Source organism: Sciurus carolinensis, chromosome X (assembly GCF_902686445.1).
Source record: "Sciurus carolinensis chromosome X, mSciCar1.2, whole genome shotgun sequence".
In the NCBI taxonomy this organism is placed as follows: Eukaryota; Metazoa; Chordata; class Mammalia; order Rodentia; family Sciuridae; genus Sciurus; species Sciurus carolinensis.
Window position 1 is genome coordinate 52,986,857 of NC_062232.1, and position 22,946 is coordinate 53,009,802.

Here is a 22,946-nt window from a genome sequence, read left to right on the forward strand (position 1 = left end):
CATAACAAATCATAAAAGCCAGACTGCTAAGTATCAAACTTTTTTCCAAGTAACATAAATATATCCCAGAGAAAGCCTTAAGAAGATTTATGGGGTTACAAAAATATCCAGCACAAAACAAGGTGAAATTCACAATATTTGGCATCTAATCAAATGTTACCAGGCATGCAAACAAGCAGGAAAACACAACCCATAATGAGGAGAATAATCAATCAATTAAAACCATCCTATAACTGACAGATGTTTCAATTAGCAGGGGACACATGAAAACATTTATTATATTAACAATGATAACTGTATTACATATGTTCAGAGAACGAACTTCAGATAGAAAAGATATCAAAAAGACCCTAATCAAACTTCTGGAGATGGAAACTATAATATGTGAGATGAAAAGTACACTTGATAGGATTAATGTCAAATGAGACATTGTGAAAGAAAAGATTAATAAACATGAAGGCATAGCAAAAAAAAAATACCTAAAATAAAACACGTGGAGAAAAGAGACTTTCAAAAAATTAAACAGTGAGCTATAGGTCAACTTGTTTTCATTTTCTTTTCCCTTTTTTTATTTGTTTTGATTTTGGGGTTTTTGTTTGTTTATTCGTTTGTTTTGGTAATTGGGATTTAACACGGGAATATTCTACCACTGAGCTATATCCCCAGCCCTTTTTATTTTTTTTAGTTTGAGACAAGGTCTCACTAAGATGCTGAAGGTCTCACTAAGTTGCCAAGGCTGACCTCAAACTGATCCTGCTGCCTCAGCTTCCTGATTTGCTGGGATTGCAGGCATGCTCCATTGTGCCTGGCCCATGGGTCAATTTCAAGCAATGGAATACACATGTAATTGGAGTCCCTGAAATGAGAGAGAGAGCAGAAAAATATTTGAAGGTATAATGGCCAATTTTTTAACCCATAGATTCAAGAAACTTCAAAGTACCTTGAGAAACAAAGAAAACTAAGCCACAGCATGGCATATTTGAATTGCTCAAAACAATTAATAAAGAGAAAATATTAAAAGCAGTAGAGGGAAGAAAGTAAACAGGTTAAACGCAGAGGAAACTGTTAATGCAGCCAACGAAGAAACAACATGTATTATGTTCAAAGGAACAATGAATGAGAAGATTCTCATGGCAAAAATACAGGCAAGAGGACAGTTGAGCAACATCTTTAAAGGACCGAAAGAAAAAGAAACTGTCAATTTAGAAATCTTTATCCATGGAAATATCTTTAAAAAATGAAGTTGAGTTGGGTGCAGTGGTGCATGCCTGTAATCCCAGCAACTCAAGAGACTTAGGAAGGAGGATCACAAGTTCAAAGTCAGCCTCAGCAGATTATCAAGGCCCTAAGCAACTCAACAAGACCCTGTCCCTAAATAAAATATAAAAAAGGGTTGGGGATGTTTCTCAGTGGTTAAGCACCCTGGATTCAATCACTGGTACTATAAAAAAGAAGAAGATGATGAAATAAAGATTTTCTAGACATAAAATAGGCAAAACATTTCATCGCCAACAGATCTGGGATACAACATGACATATGGAAGTCCTTGTGGTAAAAGGAGAATGATACCAAATGGAAATATGGAATGAATCAAACGGAATGAGCCAAAAGGAATGAATAGTACTGAAAATAATAACTACATGGATAAGTGCATAAGATATTTTTCTTATTGTTTAATTCTAAGTAATAATCATTTAAATAATAAGTAATAGCAAAGTATTATGAGGATTATAGCATAATTAAAAGAAAAATGTGTGACATAACACCAAGAGCAGGAAGGGAAAATGAAAATTTCCTGTTTTAAAATTCTTGGGGTGGGGATGTAGCTCAGTGGTACAGCATTTGCTTATCATGTGTGAGACCTTGGGTTCAATCCCAAGCACTGGGAAAAAACGTTCTTATACTAATTGTGAAGTTGTATAATATCACTTAAAGGTAGGTAATGATAAGTTAAATATGTATGCTGTAGACTCCAACACAATCCCTAAAATGACAAAACAGCTACAGCTAATGGGTTGGCAAAGAAGGTTAAATGAAATCATGAAAAATAGTCCAAAAGATGGTAGGGAGAGTCAGAAGTGGAATCAAAACTGGACAGGACAAATAGAAAACAGATAAGATGATGTATTTAAGACTGGGTGCATTGGCACACACCTATAATCCCAGCAGCTCAGGAGGCTGAGGCAGGAGGATCCCAAGTTTAAAAGTCAGTCTCAGCAACTTAGTGAGGCCCTAAGCAATTTAGCAAGACCCTTTCTCCAAATAAAAATACAAAAAAAGGACTGGGGATGTGGGTCAGTGGTTAAGTGCCCCTGGGTTCAAACCCTGGTACCAAAAAAAAAGGATATATTTAAACCTAATTCTATCAGTAATCACATTATGTGAAAATGGTCTAAACACCCCAATTACAGGCAGAAACTATCAGATTAAGTAAAAGAGCAAGACTCAACTGTGATTTTTTTTATGTGCCAACTTACTTAGGCTACAGTCCTTGGTTATTCAAACGCAAATCTCAGTGTTGCCATGAATATAATTTGCAGGTGTAGGTACAGCCCCCAATCAGTTGACTCTAAGTAAGAAAATATGTCCTGGAGAGACCTGGGTGAACCCATTGAAAAACTGTAAGATAGAGTTGAGCTTTCCCTGAGAGACAGAAGAAATTCCACCTGTGAATCACCTCTTTGGCTCCTATGTCCACAGAGTTCCATCTGCCTCATGATCTTTCCTTTTTTTTTTTTTTTAACTGAACCTAGGGTCTTTGCCACTGAGCTGCATCCCCAGCTCTTTTTATTTTTTTATTTCAGACAGGGCCTTCTAAGTTGCTGAGGCTGTCTTTGAACTCTTGCCTCAGCTTCCCAAGCTGCTAGGATTACAGGTGTGTACCACCGTGCCCAGCGGATCTTTCTTTCTTGCCTATTTGAAGTCCTCAGAGCAGACTGTGTCCTTGGAGTTTTAAACCGCCTGGGACCTTCTCTTCCTGACTGCCAGACCTAAGAATTTGGGACTGGCTTACCTAGCCCTCACAAAACCTCACAGGTGGGGAGGAAAATTCCTTGTAAAGTCTCTCTCTCTCACTCAGACTGTATACACACACGCATGCACACACACATACAAGTTTGTGTGCATGCATTGCACACTCACCTTGGCTCTGCTTCAGATGATGACCAATGACTTGAACTGTTTATATTGATCACCCTAAATTGTCCTAAGGTACCCAAGTCTCCCCTCATCTTTAAGTACACTTAGACAGCTTTGTATATCCCTTTAGTGATTCTATCTCCCCAATTATGAAAATTTTCCACTGTGCTCCTCAGAATTCATGGGTAGACATTACCAGATTCCCCTACATTCACAACATTCCCCTAATTTTTAAAAACCTTCTCAATGGTGCTATGCTCTCTCTGTTGCTTCTATCACCTAGTGCTTGGAGATGTGGGAGAGGTCCTGTTTTTTGCTTCCAGAACATTTTCTTTCACTTCTCAATAATAACCTCTAGCCTTGAATCTCATGTCATCAGATTCAATTAACAACTATCTGTCCTCAGAGCAGTCGTCTGCTAATCTCGCACCACTCACCCTTACTCTGTGAAGATTATAGTGCCTGACTCATTATCACTCTGCCTAATGCTACTCATATTATAATTCTTGGTTATTTTAGTATGCACATAGATTCAATTTCTCTTAGTTTTTTTTACTTCCTCTGTTCTTGCATCTTGTCCTCCACCTAATTTGAACCACTAGCCTACATTGTCCTACCACTTACCTTATCATCAAAAGAAACTACTATTTCTTACTTTTCTCAATCTCATGAATCCCATTCTTCAACTATGGCTTCCTTTCCAACTCATGACTTGTCATCCTCCCACCCAACAGCACTTCATCTTAATTTAAACTATTATTCTCACTCTCCTTCATAATTGAATTTGGCCAGAGAAAAATATGCAACCATGCAGATTGGTCTCATTTTATGTTCATGAGGAATAATGGTCTGTAATTCTCTTTCCACATAGTATATTTGCCTGGCTTTCACATTAGAGTAACACTGGTCTCATACAATGAGTTGGAAAGTCCTCTTTCCTCTTTGGCTTTATGGAAGATTATGTACAATTGATATTTCTTCCTTATATGTTTGGTAGAATTTGTGAGTGAAACAATTTTGACTTAGAAGCTTTTTAACTATAAATTGCATTTCTTTAATGAATAATAAATTATCCATGTCATCTATTTGTTTAGTAGTGTTTTTTATGATTTGTACCTGTCAAGGAATTGGTCCATTACACCATTACATCTAAGGTGTTATATTCATGGACATGAGTTTGTTTGTAATATTCCTTTATCAAACTTTAATATTTGAAGGGCCAGCAACCATTAAAATAGTAAAGCAAAGAGTTGTAACCAATAATGTAAAATGAAGACAAAATAGAATAAAAGAAAAAATAATCAGAGCATCCCAAAGAAGGCCTAAAAAGAGGAATAAGGGAACAAAATTCAGATGGAAGAAACAGAAAACAAATAGCAAGATGAGAGATTTAAATCTAGCATATATAAAATTACATTAAATAAAAATGCTCTCAATCCTTTAGTGAAAAGGCAGAGAATGTCAAATAGGATAGAAACTGAGACCCAATTATATTGGCTGTCTACAAGAAATATACTTTAAATATAAAAATACAAACAGGTTACCATATTAAGAATGGGGGAAATATACCATATTAATTCTTGTCAAAAGGAATCTAGAGTGGCTATTAACTCCAAAGTAGATTTCAGAGCAAGGCATCTTATTAGAAATAGAGAAGATCATCACATAATGAAAAAAGGTTCTATTCATCAGGAAGAAGTAACATTCTTAAATGTTTATATATGTAACAAAAGATGTTCAAAACATGAAGTAGAAGTTGATAAAACTGCAAGGAGAATAGACAAATCCATGATTCGGACTTCAGATCTAAATACCCCTTCTTAATATTTGCTAGGACAGGTAGAAAATCAGTAAGGATATGAAAGATTTGAACAACATTATTGCTGCATTCTGAATGTTTGTGTTCCCCAAAAACATATATGTTGAAAATCCCCAATATGATAGTATTGAGAGGTGAGATCTTTGGGAGATGATTAGGTCTTGGGAGTTTCAATTTCATGAATGTGATTAATGCCCTTAAGAAAGAGACTTGAGGGATTCTCTTTGCCCTTCCATCATGTGAGAACCATGGAAGATGCCATCTATGAAGAACAGGTCCTCACAAGACACTAAATCTACTGTAACCTTCATCTTTGATTTTCCCAATCTCCAGAACTGAGAGCAATAAACTTCTGCTGTTTATAAATTACCTCCTATGGTATTTTTATAGCATCCCAAATGGAATAGACAACTACCAATCAACTTCACCTAATGGACATTATGGAATGCCAGCCAATGAGAGAATAATACTCATTCTTCTCAAACATACTTGGAACGTTTTTTTTTTTAATTTTTACAGAATGCATTTTGATTCATTGTACACAAATGGAGTATGACTTTTCATTTCTCTGATTGTACATGATGTAGAGTCACACCATTCACGTAATCATATGTGTACATAGGGTAATGATATTTGTCTCATTCCACCATCTTTCTTTCCTCCCTCCCCTCCCCTCATTTCCATCTACACAATTCAATGTTCCTCCATTCTTCCCTTACCCCTTGTCCCCCTCCCATTATGTATTAGCATCCACTTATCAGAGAAAACATTCAGCCTTTGGTTTTTTGGGATTGGCTAATTTCACTTAGCATAATATTCTCCAACTCCATCAACTTACCTGCAAATGCTATAATTTTATTCTTCTTTACAGTTGAGTAATATTCCATTGTATATATATACCACAGTTTCTTTATCCATTCATCAATTGAAGGACATCTAGGTTGGTTCCACAATCTGGCTATGGTGAATTGAGCAGCTATGAACATTGATGTGGCTGTATCTCTGTAGTATGCTGATTTTAAGTCCTTTGGGTATAGGTCAAGGGATGGGATAGCTGGGTCAAATGGTGGTTCCATTCCAAGTTTTCTGAGGAATCTCCATTCTGCTTTCCAGAGTGGCTGCACCAATTTGCAGTCCCACCAGCAATGTATGACTGTATCTTTTTCCCCACATTCTCACCAACACCTATTGTGTGTGCTTGTATTCTTTTTTTTTTTTTTTTTTTTTTTGGTGCTGGGGACTGAACCCAGGGCCTTGTGCATGCAAGGCAAGCACTCTACCAACTGAGCTATATCCCCAGCCCAAAGAGTTTTTTCCATCCCCGCCCCATCCAAGGGTCCGGGTATTCAAACCATGGTCCTTGCGCATGCTAGGTGAGCATTCTCCAAAAGGAGCTATCTCTTTGGCTTAAAATGATCAGAGAATTCTTTTTTTTTTTTTTTTTTTTTTTTGCAGTGCTGGGTATTTGAACCCAGGGTCTTGTGCTTGTGAGGCAAGCACTCTACCATCTGTGCTATATCCCCAACCTGTATTCTTGATAATAGTCATTCTAATTGGAGTGAGCTGAAATCTTAGGATAGTTTTGATTTGCTTTTCCCTAATTACTAGGGATGTTGAACATTTTTTGTATATTTGTTGATCACTTGTCTGCTCAGTTCCTTAGCCTATTTATTGATTGGGTTCTTTGTATTTTTGGTGTAAAGTTTTTTAAGATCTTTATTCAAGGCAATAAAATAAAATTTAAGAAAATTAAGAGAATTCAAGTCATACAAAGTATGTAATTTTGCTGCAATAGAAAGAAATTAAAAATCTATAATAAAAATATAACTAGACTTTCCCCAAATATTTGAAAATAAAATAACATCCTTCTAAATAACCCAGGAGTCAAAGAAGACATCTAAAGGGTAAATAAAACATATTCTAATCTAAATGAAAATGAAAATATGACTAAATTGTAGGATGCTGCTAAAGTAGTAAGAAGGGGGAAATTGATAACAATAAACTATCTACATTAGACAAAAATGAAAGACCTAATGTCAATGACCTCAGCTTTACCTTAAAAATCTACAAAAAGAGGGGCTGGGGCTATAGAAACCTTGCCCATCATGTGTGAGGCACTGGTTCAATCCTTAGCACCACATAAAAATAAATAAGGTATCGTGTCCATCTACAACTAAAAATATTATTTTAACAAAAGAATCTAGAAAAACAGCAAATTTAATACAAAATGTGCATAAGAAAGGAAATAATAAATAAATGATTATGAATATTGGATTGGAAATCAATGGCATAGAAAGAAGGAAACAACAGACAAAATCAATGAAACCAAAAGCTGGTTCTTGAAAAACGTCAATAAAATTGAGAAGCCTCTAGCCAAACTGACCAAAACAAAGAGAGACAACACACATTACTAACATCAGAAATGAGAGTAATGACATCACTACAAATTTCACAAAATATTAAAGGATGTCAATGGTATTTTATAACCACTAGATGTGTAGAAATTTGACAATTTAGATGAAATGGATACATTCTAGGAAAGAAAGAAATTATCAAAGCTCACAGAAGGAAAATTAGTTAATCTTTATAACCCTACATCTAATAATGAAATTGAATTCTGAGCTAAAAACCTTCCCGTAGGACTGGGGCTGGGGGATGTTGCTCAGTGGTAAAGTGCTTGCCTGTCATGTGTGAGTCCATGGGTTAAAACCCCAGGACAAAATAACAAAGAAAGAAAAAAAAATCTTCCCACTAAGAAAATGTCAGACCCCAGATTACTTCATTTGTGAATTCTACCAAAATTTTAAAGAAGAAACAAAATCAATTCTATACTAATGCTTCCAAAAAACTGAGGAGGGTCAGGTGCAGTGGTGCATGCCTGTAATCCCAGTAGCTTGGGAGGTTGAGGGAGGAGGATCTTGAGTTCAAAGCCAGCCTCAGGAATGGCAACTCAGTGAGACCCTTTCTCTAAAAAAAAAAAAAAAAAATAGAAAATAGGACTGGGGTTGTGGCTCAGTGGTCAAATGCCCCTGAGTTCGATCCCCAGTACCCCCCCCCCAAAAAAGGGTTACTATGATAAGAAAAGATGAGAAAAAGAACTGAAGAGGAGGGAATATTTCCTAACTCATTACCCTGATACCAAAATCTTTTCTATGAGGCCAGTAATTTCTTGATTCAAAAATTTTCTCAACAAAATTTCAGCAAATCAAATACTACTATATATAAAAAAGGGTAATAAAAACACCTCATGACAAGGTGAGGTTTATCCCAAGAATATAATGTTGGTTTAGTATCTGAAAATCAGTCAGTGTAAATCACTATATTAACAAACTAAAAAAGAAAAACCATAATGAATACAGGAAGAGCACTTAGTCAAATTTGACACTGATTTCTGGTATAAATTCTCAGCAAAGGAGGACTAGAAGGGAACTTACTCAACCTGATAAAGAATAACTTAAAAAAAAAAAACCTTACAGCTATTATCAGGGTTGTTGGTAAAATATCAATAACAGGAAAAATAGTGTTCATTTTCATCCTTCTATTCAGCATTGTGTTGAATATTCAAACCAGTGAAATCAGGCAAGAGAAATAAATAAAAGACATTCAGATTGGAAAAGAAGTAAAACTGCCTTTATTCATAGACACGATCATCTATACAAAAATCTGATAGAATTTTCAGAAAATTTCTTTAAACTGTTAAAGATTGCTGGGTACAAGATCAATATATAAAAAGAATTGTATTCAATGTACTAGTAATGAAAAAATCAATAATTGAGATTAAGAAAACAATACCACTTGCAATAGCAACAAAATACTTAAGGATAATTAATCCAACAACTAATCAAAAACACTTAGGGATAAATCTGAAAAAAAGATGTGAAGGATTTACACAGCAAAAACTACAGAATACTGCCAGGAAAAATTGAAGAAGGCTCAAATAACTGGGAGATATACCATGTTCATGGGTAAGAAAGCGCAACATTTTTAAGGTGTTAATTTTCCCTAAATTAAGCTATAGATTGAGATTCAATCCTAATCAAAATCCCTGCAAGTGATGAAATGAAAAGTAAATGTGAGAGCCAGGATGTGGATGAGTCTTACTAGAAGAATAGTCAATTAAAGGAGACTCCCATCTGAATCAAGCTTTAAAAATAAATCAAAATGGCAAAAAATAAAATCGTCTCTCTATAATAACAATGAATGTAAATGGTCTAAACTCTCCAATCAAAAGATGTAGGTTGGCAGAGTACATTAAAAAACAAAATCCATTCATATGTTATTTGCAATTGACTCAACTTACAGACAAAGCCATTCACAGACTGAAGGTAAAAGGATGAAAATAGATATATCATGCAAATAGAGATTGAAAACAGGTAGCAGTATCTACACTCATATCAGACAAAGTAGTTTTAAATAAAAATTATTCAGAAGAGACAAAGAAGGTCAATTCATACTAGTTAAAGGAATCATCCAACAACAAGATACAATGATTGTAGTTACACCCCAAATGTCAATGCACCTATCTACCAAAAACAAACCTTCTCAATATGAAGAATCAAATAGACTCTGATATAATAATACTGAGATTTCAACACATCACCAATAGATAGGTCATCCAGACATAAACTAATTCAAGACTGTTCAGAACTAAAAATACTATTAATCAAATGGAACAGACATCTATAGAATATTTCATCCATCAACAACTTAGTTCAGTTTCTTCTCAGCTACACATAAAACCTTCTCCAAAACAGACCATATTTTAGCACAAAGCAAGTCTTGACAAATACAAAAAATACAGATAATCCCTGGCATCCTATCAGATCATAATGGAATGAAATTGGAAATCAATTAAAAGATTAAAAAAAACAGAAATAATTTTAACACCTGCAGATTAAATAATACACTTTTGAATAAGGAATGGTTCATAGAAGAAATAAGGGGAGAAAGCCAAAAATGCTTTGAAAGAAATGAGGAGAGAGATACAACACATCAAAATCTTTAGGACAGTATGAAGGTAGTTCTAATATGAGTGTTTACAGTATTGAGTACCTACATTAAAATGAATGATCCCAAATATATAATCTATTATTACATCTCAGGGTCCTAGAAAAGAAAGACCAGATTAATTTCAAAACCAGTAGAAGACAGGAATAACTAAGACCAGAGCCAAAATTAATGAAATTGAGAATAAAAAAAAACAGTAAAAGATTTCAATACAACAGTTAATTATTTGTTTATGTTTGAAAAGATAAACGAGATTGTTAAACCCTTAACCAAACTAAAAAAAGGAAGAAGACACAAATCAACAAAATTAGATATGGAAACAGAGATGTCACCAAAAAAATTATGAAATTGAGATCATTAGAAACCACTTTAAAAATTTATACTCTACTAAACTGGAAAATTCAGAAGATATTGACAAATGTCTAGACACATATGGCCTACCCTAATTGAACCATAAGTTCAATATCAAACAATGAGATTGAAGCAGCAATTTGATGGATTGTCAGTCAAGTTCTACCAGACTTTTAAGGAAGAAATAATGCCAAGTCTTCAAATTATTACATGAAATAGAAAGGGAGAGAACACTTCCAAACTCATTCTATGAAGCCAGTATCACCCTAATACCAAAACTAGAATACATTAAGGAAAGAAAGCTATAGATCAATACCCTGATGAACACAGTTTCAAAAATCCTTAATAAAGTATTAACAAACTGCATTAAAAAACACATTAAGAAGATAGTACACCATGATTAAGGAGTTTTTACCCCAGGAATGCAAGGTTGGTTCAACATACATGCAGCAATAAATGTAAATCACTACATAAATATAATTTATGTAAATATTTGAATATTTATTTAGAAGAATCACATGATCATCTCAATAGATGCAGAAAAATACTTTGCCAAAATCCAGGACCCATTCATGTTAAAAATTCTGGAGAAACTAGGCATAGAAGGAATTTTCTTCAAAATTATAAAGGCAATATATAAACCCAAAGCCAACATCATATTGAATGGAGAAAAACTAAAGGCATGCTTTAAAATCAGGATGAAGACAAGGATGTCCACTCTCACCACTCCTATTTGATATAGTTCTTGAAACTGTAGCCAGAGCAATCAGGGAAGAGAAGGAAATTAAATGATACAGATAGGAAAAACTGAAGTCAAATTATCTTTGTGTGTTGATGGCATGTTCATATACCTAAAAGACTCAAAAATTCTAGAGCTGATAAGCAGATTCAGCAAAGTAGTGGAATATAAGATCAACATACAAAATCAATAGCTTTCCTATAATATAATACTGAATCTGTTGAGAAAGAAATCAGGAAAAATATCCCATTTACAATAACCTCAAAAAATAAAATGCTTGGGAATAAATCTAATAAAGGAGGTGAAAGACCTCTACAATGAAAATTATAGAACTTAAAAAAATTGAAGAAGACCTTAGAAGATGGAAAGACCTCTCATGTTTTTGGATAGGCAGAATTAATAGGTAGTATTGCCAAGTGGCAACAACAAAAGCCTTATACAAATTCAATGCAATCCCCATCAAAATACCAATGGAATTCTTCACAAAACTAGAAAAAAATTGTCCTAAAATTTGTATGGAAAAATAAAAGACTCAGAGTAGCCAGAGAAATCCTGAACAACATGAGTGATGCTGAAGGCATCACAATATCTGATCTCATATTATATAACAGAATTTAATAACAAAAAAAACTTGGTATTGGTATCAAAACAGATATGAAGACCAATAGAAGATAGACAAACTCACATAGATAAAGTCATCTGATATTCAACAAAGGTGCTAAAAACTTACGTTGGAGAAAAAATAGACATTTTAAAAATGATGCTGGTAAACTAAGTACCCATATGTAGAAGAATAAAACTTGATCCCTATCACTCACCCTGTACAAAAGTCAACTCAAAATAGATAAAAGACCTAGGTATTAGTTCAGAAACTGCAATTGCTAATGAAAACATAGGCTCAACACTCTAATATATTGGCACAGGCTCTGGCTTCCCCTGAAGTTCAAGAAATAAAAGCAAGAATCAATAACTGGGACAGAATCAAATTAATAAGCTTCTGCACAGCAAAGGAATATTTAAGAGCATGAAGAGAGAGCCTAGAGAATGGAAGGTCTGCTCCTCTGACAGGGTATTAATATCCAGAATATATGAAGAACTCAAAAAAGTTAACACAAAAACCCCCAAATAACCCAAACAATAAATGGGCAAAAGAAATAAACAGACATTTCTCAAAAGGGGTAATACAAAAAAATCAACAAATATATGTAAAAATACTCAACATCCCTAGTCATCAGGGAAGTGCAAACAAAAACCATATTAAGACTTCATTTAATTTAAGTTGGAATGGCAATCATCATGAATACAAATATTAAATGATGGCAAAAATACTGATAGTATGTGTGTGGGGGGTATACTCATACATTGTTGGTAAGATTGCAAATTAATACAACCTCTCATGAAAGTGGTATGAAGATCCCTCAAAAAACTAGGAATGGAACCTCCATATGACCCAGCTATTCCATTCCTTGTTATTTATCCAAAATAACTAAAATCAGCATACTGTAATGATACAGCCACATCAATGTTTATGGCAACACAACTGAAAATAGCCAAGTTACAAGATCAGCCCAGGTGCCTCTCAACAGATGTGGATAAAGAAAATGTGATATATATACCATATTTTCTTTATATATATATATATATATATATATGTTCACGATGGAGTTTTATTCTGTCATAAAGTAAAATAAAATTATGGCATTCGTTGGTAAATGTATGGAACTGGAGATCATCATACTAAGTGAAATAAGCCCAACTCAGAAAGTCAAGAGCCTAATAGAAGTTAGACCAAATTAAGGAGGGAAAGTGTGGAGGAGAATTCCGCAGAAATAGAAAGGAGATCAATGGAGCAGAGGAAGGGGATAGAAGGGGAGGGAGGAAGGATGGGAAAAGGAAAAAAACTATAGAATGAAATTGACCAAATTATGCTATTCACATGTATGAATATACCAGAGTGAATTTCAACTTTATGTATGTTTATAAAGCTCTAATTCAAAAACAATAAATTTACAGCAGTAAAACCAGTCGAGGGCAAGGGGGGAAGAAGCAGGGAAGAGAAAGAGGAAGCACTGGGGACTGAAATGGAAAATAATTATTCTATGCATGTATGATTATGTCTAAATGAACCCTACTATTATGTATAACTATAATGTACAATGTGAACATTAAAAAATGGAAAAAAGAAAACAAAACAGCAAAAAAATAGATGTAAATTCATCCATTTTAATACATACATTAAATGTGTATGGTTCAAAAAAAATCTCTACAAGATTCTGCAGAAATTGACAAGCTGAAACTTCATATGGAAATGCAAAAGACATAGAATAACTGAAATAACTTGAAGGAAGAGCAAAATTAGAGAGCTAATACTACCTGATCAAGACTTCCTTTAAAGCTGCAATAATATAGACAGCTTGATATTGGTACAAAAATAGATAAGTAGCTCATTGGAACACAATAGAAAGTCCTGAAAGAGACGTTCACATATAAGGACATCTGATTTTTTTGGCAGTGCTGGGAATAGAACCTAGGACCTCACACATGCCAGGCAAGAACTCTACCACATAGCTATATCCCTGGCACAACAACTGATTTCTGATGGAGGTGAAAAAGCAATTCAGTAGAGAAAGGGTAGTTTTTTTTTCTTTTGTTTTTATTTTTGTTTACCTATGGTACCAGGGAATGAACCCAGGGGTGCTTTACCACTGTGCTATATCCCCAGCCCTTTTTTATTTTTTATTTCAATACAGTGCCACACAAAGTTGCTTAGAGCCTCACCAAGTTACTGAGGTAGTCTCAAACTTGCAATCCTCCTACCTCAGGCTCCAGAGTCTCTGGGATTACAGGCCTGGGCCACCATGCCCAGCATGATATTCTATTCAATAAATAATTCTAGAATAATTAGATAAGTATATATTTGTGAAAAGAAGAAAGAAAGAATGAAACTTAAATCTATACCTTGCACCTCTAAAATTAATCCAAATGGATCAGTCCTAAATGCACTACTTCTAGATAGAGGAGCTTAGACATCAATATGAAACTTCTAGAAGAAAACATTTTTAAAACATTTGTGAACTTGAGTTAGGGAATTTTTTTCTTAAATAAGATACTACAAATAGAGTCCATAAAGCACTTGTTTATGTGGATTTCATCAAAATTTAAAATTGCTGTTTTCAAAAAACATGGTGAACAAAATGGAAAAGCGACCCACAGAATGAGTGTATAGTTTAAAGAGTTCGGTCATTTAAATAAGCAATTCACTTGTGTGCCAATTAAATGATCACAGCAAAGTTTCATTTTGCACACACAAACAAGCTTATGCTAAAATATATATGGAAACACACAGAACCTAAAATAGCTATAGTAATCTTAAAAAAAAGAATAAAATGGAAGAAATGAGATGAGTCCAATATTAAGAATACAATGTGCATATATGACTATGACTGGTGTGATTCTATATCATGTACAACCATAAGAATGAGAAGTTATACTCCATTTATGTATGATGTGTCCAAACACATTCTACTTTCATATATAAGTAGTTAGAACAAATTAAAAAAAAGAATACAATAGAAGAGTTGGGCCCAGTGGTGCACACCTATAATCCCAGTGACTTGGGAGGCTGAGGCAGGAGGATCACAAGTTCAGAGACATCCTCAGCAACAGTGAGGGGCTAAGCAAATCAGTGAGACCCTGTATCTAAAGGAAATACAAAATAGGACTGGGGATGTGGCTCAGTGGTTAAATACTTCTGAGTTTAATCAGTATGACAAATATTTTTATTCTTAAAAGAATAATACTGTGGGAGGAATCACTCTATCCAATATATCAATATGTGTATTGATTGTATATATACATAATATATATTATTGGAATATTGGGATATATATACATATGTGTGTGTATATAGGTTATGTATATGTATATATGACATTGTTTTGGTTACTGTGACTATAGTACACTTATATGCATATATGTTATATACATATATGTGTATGTACATATATATACATGTACATATGTATACACACATTTATATAACCATATACAAGACTACTATATAGACTCATAACCAAAACAATGTCATTGGAACAGGGATAGATATGCATGGATCAATAGAACTGAGAACCTAGAAATAGATCCACATAAATATGCTCACCTGATTTTTGATGAAGGTGCAAGACCAACTCAACTGAAGAAGCAGTTATGTATATACATATACATAACCAATACATAAGGTTACTATATATACTTTTCAATAAATAGTGTTGAAATAACTGAACATCCATAGGCAGAAAAATAAACCTCTATCTAAACTTCATACTGTATATGAAATTAACTCAAGATGGATCACAGACTTAAATGTAACATGTAAAGCTATAAAATTTTACGGAAAAATAAAAGAAAATCTGTGGAATATAGGACCAGACAAAATTCTTAAACTTTGCACCAAAAATGTGTTGCATAAAAGGAAAAAAGTTAAACTCAACTTTATCAAAGTTAAAAAACTTCTGCTCTGTGAAAGACAATATTAAGAGGATGAAAAGACAAACTATATACCTGGAGAAAATATTTGAAAACTACATATTTGAAAAGGGACTTAAATTTAGTATTTTATAAAGAGCTTTCAAAACTCAGCAGTTATAGGCAAGGTAATCAGAAAATAGGCAAAAGATGTAAGATAACCAAGAAGATACGTAGATGGCAAATAAATTAATGAAAGTATGTCAACATCATTAGTTGTTTGGTGGGCACAGTGAAATATCATTACACACTTGTCAGAATGACTAAAACAAAAGTGACAGTATGAAGAGCTAGAGGGTATATGAAATGTGAAAACCACTCTGGAATACAGTTTCTTATAAAACTAAACATGCAACTACAATATGACTCAGCAATTGCACTCCTGGTCATTTAGCAGAGAGAAATTAAAATTGATATTCATACAAAAACTTGTGAATGAATATTCATTGCAGCTTTATCTGTTAGAGTCAAAAACTGGAAACAACCCAGATAGCCTAAAACAGGTTGTGGTTAAACAAACTGTGGTACGTCCATACCTCAGAGTACTCCTAGCAATTAAAAGGGACAAAATAAGCCAAGTGTGGTGGCACATACCTGTAATCCCAGTAACATGAGAAGCGGAAGCTGGAGAATCACAAGTACGAGGCCAAACAGCAATTCGGTAATATGTTGTCTCAAATTAAAAACAAAAATGACTAGGATATAGCTAAGTAGTAAAAGCACCCCTGGGTTCAATCTCTAGTACCAAAAAAAAATAAAGAAAGGAAGAAAGAAAGAGAGAGAGAGGAAGGAAGAAAGAAAAGAAAGGCTAACTCCACAAAGTTATCTACTGTCTGAATCCACTTATATAACATTCTTTTTGGGGGGATTTTTAAAAAAATTTTTAGTTATAGATGGACAAAATACCTTTATTTAATTTATTTATTTATTGTGGTTCTGAGGATCAAACCCAGTGAGTGTCTCACATGTGCTAGGCAAGTGCTTTACCACTAAGTTATGACCCCAGCCCAATATATAACATTCTGTAAATCACAAAACTATAGAAATTGGGAAACAGATTGAACAGATTGGTTGCTGTCAAGGGTTAAAGATGGGGCAGGGGAAGAGGCACGTGGGAAGAAGCTGGATGTGCTTTTAAAGAGACAACATGAGAGATCCTAAAACTGTTCTGTATTTTTACTGTAGTGGTGAATATAAGAACCTGTACATGTGATAAACTTGTGTAGAAGTAAATATACACACACAAAAAAACACAACTCAGTCTGATTAAAACAAATCTAAATACATTTGTGGATTGTATCAATCTCAATATACTGGTTGTGATAGTGAACTATAATATTGCAAGATGGGGAAAACTGGGTGAAAGGTAGATGAGATCCCTGTGGTACTTTTACAACTCCCCGTGAGTCTATAATTAGCTCAAAATTAAGTTTAATTTTTAATATTTTGACTTAAAACATCTGTAACCACACATGGTGGCATACACTTGAAATCCCAGCTATTCAGGAGGCTGAGTCAGGGGGATCACCAAAAAGTCTCCAAAGGAATTAAATAGCTTATATAAAAATATCTGAGACATTTTATGTACTTAGTAAAATTCAGAAAAAAATCATTTGATATAAATTTATTAAAGGCCTATTACATGTCAAACACTGTTCCAGTTCCCGGTTATATGACAATGGACAACATAAAAATGTTCTCTACCCTCATGGGACTTACAGTTCAGTGGAGACTGGCAGTAAGCCAGAAAGCAAACATAATTGAAATTACAAATGTTGATAAGTGCTCTGAAGGAAATGAACAGAGTGATAGTGTTTGTGTCCCTGTGCTGCAATATTCCTAGGTTGAAACCTAATCCCTAATGTAATGGTATTGAGAAGTAGGACTTTGGGGAAGTGACTAGGTGGATGAGGGTGGAGCCCTCATGAATAGGATTAGTACCTTTATGACAGATGCCCCGGCTGCCTTGCCCCTTCTTCTTACCTTTGAATGAAGCAAGAAGGCACCATCTGAGACACTGGTCCTCACCATACACCATATCTACTCACACTTTAGTCTTCCCAGCCTCTATAAATTTTATCATCTAAGATATTTTTTATAGTTGCCTGAATAGACTAAGACAGGCCCTCATGTGGACAATCTGTCATGTAAATAGGGTGGAAGGATGGAGGAGACTGAATGGTAGTCCAGGCAGAGGGAACGGCAGGTGAAGCAGGTCTCAAGCAGGAAAGAAGTTGGGTGGGATTGGAGGATTAGGAGAAAAGAAGATAGTCAGAGCAGAGGATATCACTGGGAAAAGGAAATGAGCTGAGAGATGTAGCTCAGGTCAAGAGGAAGTAGTACCCTGGGTTTTAAGCAGGGGCACACCATTATATACTTCAAATTTCAAGCAGATCCTACATCTTGAAGTATGGGCACAACAAGGAAGAAAGTGAGCATGCCAATCAGAAGGTTATTGCAGTTGCCCAGTTAAGGGGTGGTGGTTTGGTCCTAGGTAAAAAGGACTTAACTTTGGAGGGATGAAGAAACGATCAATGCTATGAATATGTCAAGGCTTCATGCTAATGCCTCAGAATGAAGAGAAGGTGTTGAATGTGAGATAGTAGCAAGTACCTTCAGATGGTACTTCCCAGCAGGTGGCTACAATTTCAGGAGAGCAAAATAAACTGAGGAGATAGATATGGAAGTCATTGATATTGAAATTATGATTGAGTGCATGGGAATCAATAAGATTGCCAAAGTAAGAGAGGCAAGAGAACAGAGGAACTAAGGGTAGATTTGGGGATAGCATCCATATATATTTTATTTCTGATAAAAACAAATTTTTCTATTTTCCCCATATTTTTATTGGTGAATTATAGCACTTATTCATTTTAAATTATAATTATTTAATCATATTAATTCTACAAATTAATGGTTTCATTGACATTTCCATACTGCATGTATAGTACTTAGATCATATCTACCTCCCCACTACCCACTTTTTCCCTCCCCTTTCTTCTTCCTCCCCTTCTCCGCCTTCCCTACCCTATGTCTTCTATTTTCAGTTTATCCTATTTATCTTATTTTACATTTTTAGTTTCAACATACAAAAGAAAACATGTGATGCTTATTTTTCTGTGTCTGGCTAATTTTGCTTAATATGATAACCATCCATTTTCCTACAAAAGGCATGTGAGATTTGTGGCTTAAACAGCATTGTGTATATATACCATTTTTTAAATCCATTAATCTGTTGGCCAGCACCTACACTGATTATTGGCTTATTGGCAATAATGCTGCCATAAACATGGCTGTGCAGGTATCTATTTTATAGGTTGACTTCCTTTCTGTTTTAGTCAGCTTTTTTGCTGATGTGACTATAGGATCTAACCAGAACAATTGTAGAAGAGGAAAAGTTTATTTGGGGGCTCATGGTTTTAGAGGTCTCAGGTCCATAGACAGCAAGTGCCATTCCTTGGGGCTCGAGGTGAGGAAGGACATCATGGTGGAAGAGTGTGGCAGAGGGAAACAGCTCACATGATGATCAGAGAGCAGGGAGAGAAAGACTCCACTTTCTAGATACAAAATATATACCCCACAGCCACGCCCCCAAATCAATCACTTCCTCCAGCTACACCACATCTGCTTCCAGTTACCACTCAGTTAATCCCAGAAGGGATTAATTCACTAATTAGTTTAAGGCTATAACCCAGTCGTTTCTCCTTTAAACCTTCTTCCATTGTCTCATATGTGAGTTTTGGGGGACACCACATCTAAATCATAACACTTCTCTTTGAGTATATACCCAGGAGTGGTATAGCTAGATTGTATGGGAGATCTACTTTCAGTTTGAGGGCTTTCCATACTGTTCTCCATAGTGACTGTACTAATTTGCATTCCCAACAACAGTTTATAAGGAGTAGTTTTTTACCACATCCTTACCAGCATTTTTTATGATAACCATTCTGACTGGGGTGAGATGAAATCTCAAAGAGTTTTAATTTGCATTTTGCAGATAGCTAACATATTGAGCATTTTTCATGTATTTATTGGCCATTTGTACTTCTTTTGAAGTATCCAGATAATTTGTGCATTTATTGATAGATTACTTGTTCTTTTGATAGCCATTTTGAGTTCTTTATATATTCTCATTATTAATCCTCTGTCAGATGAATAGCTGGCTAAGATTTGCTCCTATTCTGTAGGTTGTCTCTTCACTCTGTTGGTTATATACTTTGCTGTGCAGAAGCTATTTAATTGGATGTAATCCCCTTTGTCAATTCTTGTTTTTATTTCCTGAGATATTGGAGTCTTGTTCAGGAAATTGTTGCCTGTGTCAATATCTTGAAATATTTCCCCTATGTTTTCCTCAAGTAAAAACTACTTTTCATTATGAAAGTAATATAACCTTATTATAGGAGTTTCAAAAAGCACAGAAAAAGAAAAACAATCTAAAAAATTTGATCACCTAGCCAAGCACAGTGGCACACACCTATAATCCCAGAGATTTGGGAGGCTGAAGCAGGAGGTTTGCAAGTTTGAGGCCAGCTTCACAAACTTAGTGAAACCCTCAGCAACTTAAAGAGACCCTGCCTCAAAATAAAAAGTAAAAACACTGTGAATGTAGCTCAGTGGTACAATATCCCTGGGTTCCATCCCCAGTGCCCAAAAAAATATTCAGTCATCTAAATCAACCAAGTATTTCTTCCTTCCAGGTTTTTCATATATACCTTTCAAGTAGCATGTGTATACTCTTATATCCTTCTTTCTAGATGTTTTAGAGTAGCTTATAGTTTAGAAAAGGGAAAAGAGGCCCCAGCAAATACAGAGAAGACCAATGTAAAGGAATAAGTAGCATTAGACAGTTATTGGTGACTTGGAGAGAAAATAGAGACCTGGATGAGGATGACTAGGTATTAGTTTGGTGACAAAAGGAAAGGGAAGTATGAAATCTTAAATTGTTGGATGGATCCAGGGAGGGTTATTAGCATGAAATATATCTGAGTGTGTCTATAGACAAAGGAAGAAAGCAGAAGAGAGTGAGAAAGTGAAAATGTTGACAGGGTATAATTAATGGAGCATAGTTTCTACAGAAGTAAGAGGATCTGGGATTAAATACTGGGAGTGAGAAAAATTTCTTTCTCTGACATAGGAGAGAAGAGACTGAGCACAGAAGGAAGTTGAGGTAGCTCCTGCTCTATGGAGATGATTTGAGAGACTCAGTCAAGTAGGTGAAGTCAATGAGTTTCATTTCCTGAAAGTGAGGGAGACAAAAGTGGGGTTGTGGTTCAGTGTTAATGTGCCCGTCTAGAATGTGTGAGGCACTGGATTCAATCCTCAGCACCACATAAAAATAAATATATAAAATAAAGGCACTGTGTCCATCTGCAACTAAAAAATATATTTAAAAAAGTGGGTCGGGGCTTTGGGAAGTGAATAATGCTTGGACTGGTAAAGTCAACAAGATTGCAAAGCAGACCAGTGGGTAATTAAGAGTCTGAATTAGAATTAGAGAGGACTGGGCTGGTTCTGTGACTCAGTGGTACAGTGCTTGCCCAGCATGTGAGAGGCACTGGGGTTTGATTTTCAGCACCACATACAAATAAATGAACAAAATAAAGGTCTATCAACATCTAAAACAACATTTAAAAAAAATAAAAGAATTAGAGAAGACCTCCAACATCATCTACTTCAATTTTTCATTTATACACAAGAGGTTGAGAGGTGTACCAATCACCCAGCTAGTAAGAGCTATAGCCGGGATGTGAAGTTAGGTCTTCCTAAATCTCTCTCTAGCCCAGGAATGTTACCGAAAGTTCGCTCCTTGTTCCTGATGCCAATCCACTAATGAAGACGGTTTTGAGAAAAAGGAAAAAGAAGTTTTATTGCTTTGTGAGCAAAGGAGAAACACAGGAGACTCCTGTCCCAGAGGCTGTTATTCTGCCCATCAGCAGGAACAGAGGGCTTTTTTTGGGCAGGGGACACCAGGAATTGAACTCAGGGGCACTCAACCACTGAGCCACATCCCCAGCCCTATTTTGTATTTTATTTAGAGACAGGGTCTCACTGAGTTGCTTAGCGCTTTGCCATTGCACAGGGGGCTTTTAAAGAGGTGATTCAAAGGCTCCCTTCCACGTGTTCTCTGTTGTACTTCACTTGTTAATTTGGGAGACAGTCATTTCTGAGATCATCTCCAAAGTCTGGATTACTTTGTTCCTATGTTGGAGGGTGTACTCAAGGACAGATAACTCTGCCTAGGATGGGGAAAGGAAGGTAATCCTGTTTCCCCTGAGATTAGGGAGAGGGAGAAATGGGGGAGGAGCAGGGAGAGAGGAAAAGAAAGAAACATGTCCATTTAAAAAATAAGTTACAGTGGCAGAGCAGCAAGGGCTATATTCAAAGCATGAAGTAAACTGCTATTAAAGGAAGACACTTCAAATGTTTTTTCCTTCTGATCTATCCCACGGTAAAGGACTTTCCCCTGCCTAACCAGAAGCAGAGCCAAGGCAAAACCCAGAAAGTTTTAGTCCAAATACCAACTTTCTCTCAAACCTGCATGTTGGCTCCGTGCCCTCTTTCTCCCCAACCCCATCCCCCATCATCTTAATGCACAACCCCCGTCTAGACTATTGGAAAGGCAAGTATAGGCTTCCACAAAATGGTTGGAAAGTTTTCACCTTAATCAGCGAGACAATGCTCCTTTTGATTAGAATGAAATAAAGGCTTAATAAAAAATCGGAAACAACCTAGGATGACCAATATGAGGGATAGTGAGTTTAGTGATGCTCCATAGGCAACATGGAATATTAAGCCATTATATAAACTATGAAAACTGTAGAAATGAAATGCTTATGATAAAATGGTAAGAGAAAATGTAGAATCCAAAATATATATATATATACTGCAATTGAAAATATGTGAAAATAATTTATGTCCATTGACATTAACATTCAGAAAGGGGAAACTTTCCATGCGATGGGATTATAGATTTTTATGAGTTTTTACATGTTCTTTATTATTGTTTATCTATTATTGTTTATCTATTCAAATAAACATTTAAATACAAAAGAAGTAACTATTATGTCCTCTGGAAAGGAAATACTTATTTTCACAGTTGCTGGAAGCAAATGTTTTCTATTGCTAAATAAACCTAAATGGAGGCATGGAGGGTATCCTAGTCCTTTGAAATGCTTAACTTCATCAGTATAATAAGCAGAAGGAGTCATCAGCAGTATGTCTCCTGGATGTCACAGGCACATTTTCTTGAGTACCTCTCCTTTAGCAACACCCCCTTTTTTCTCCCTTTCCCTCCTCCAGGATTAGAAGCTGACAGTAGGTGCTGGTAGACCTGGAAGGGCAGTGGAGGGAGAGAAGTCTCATCTCCTG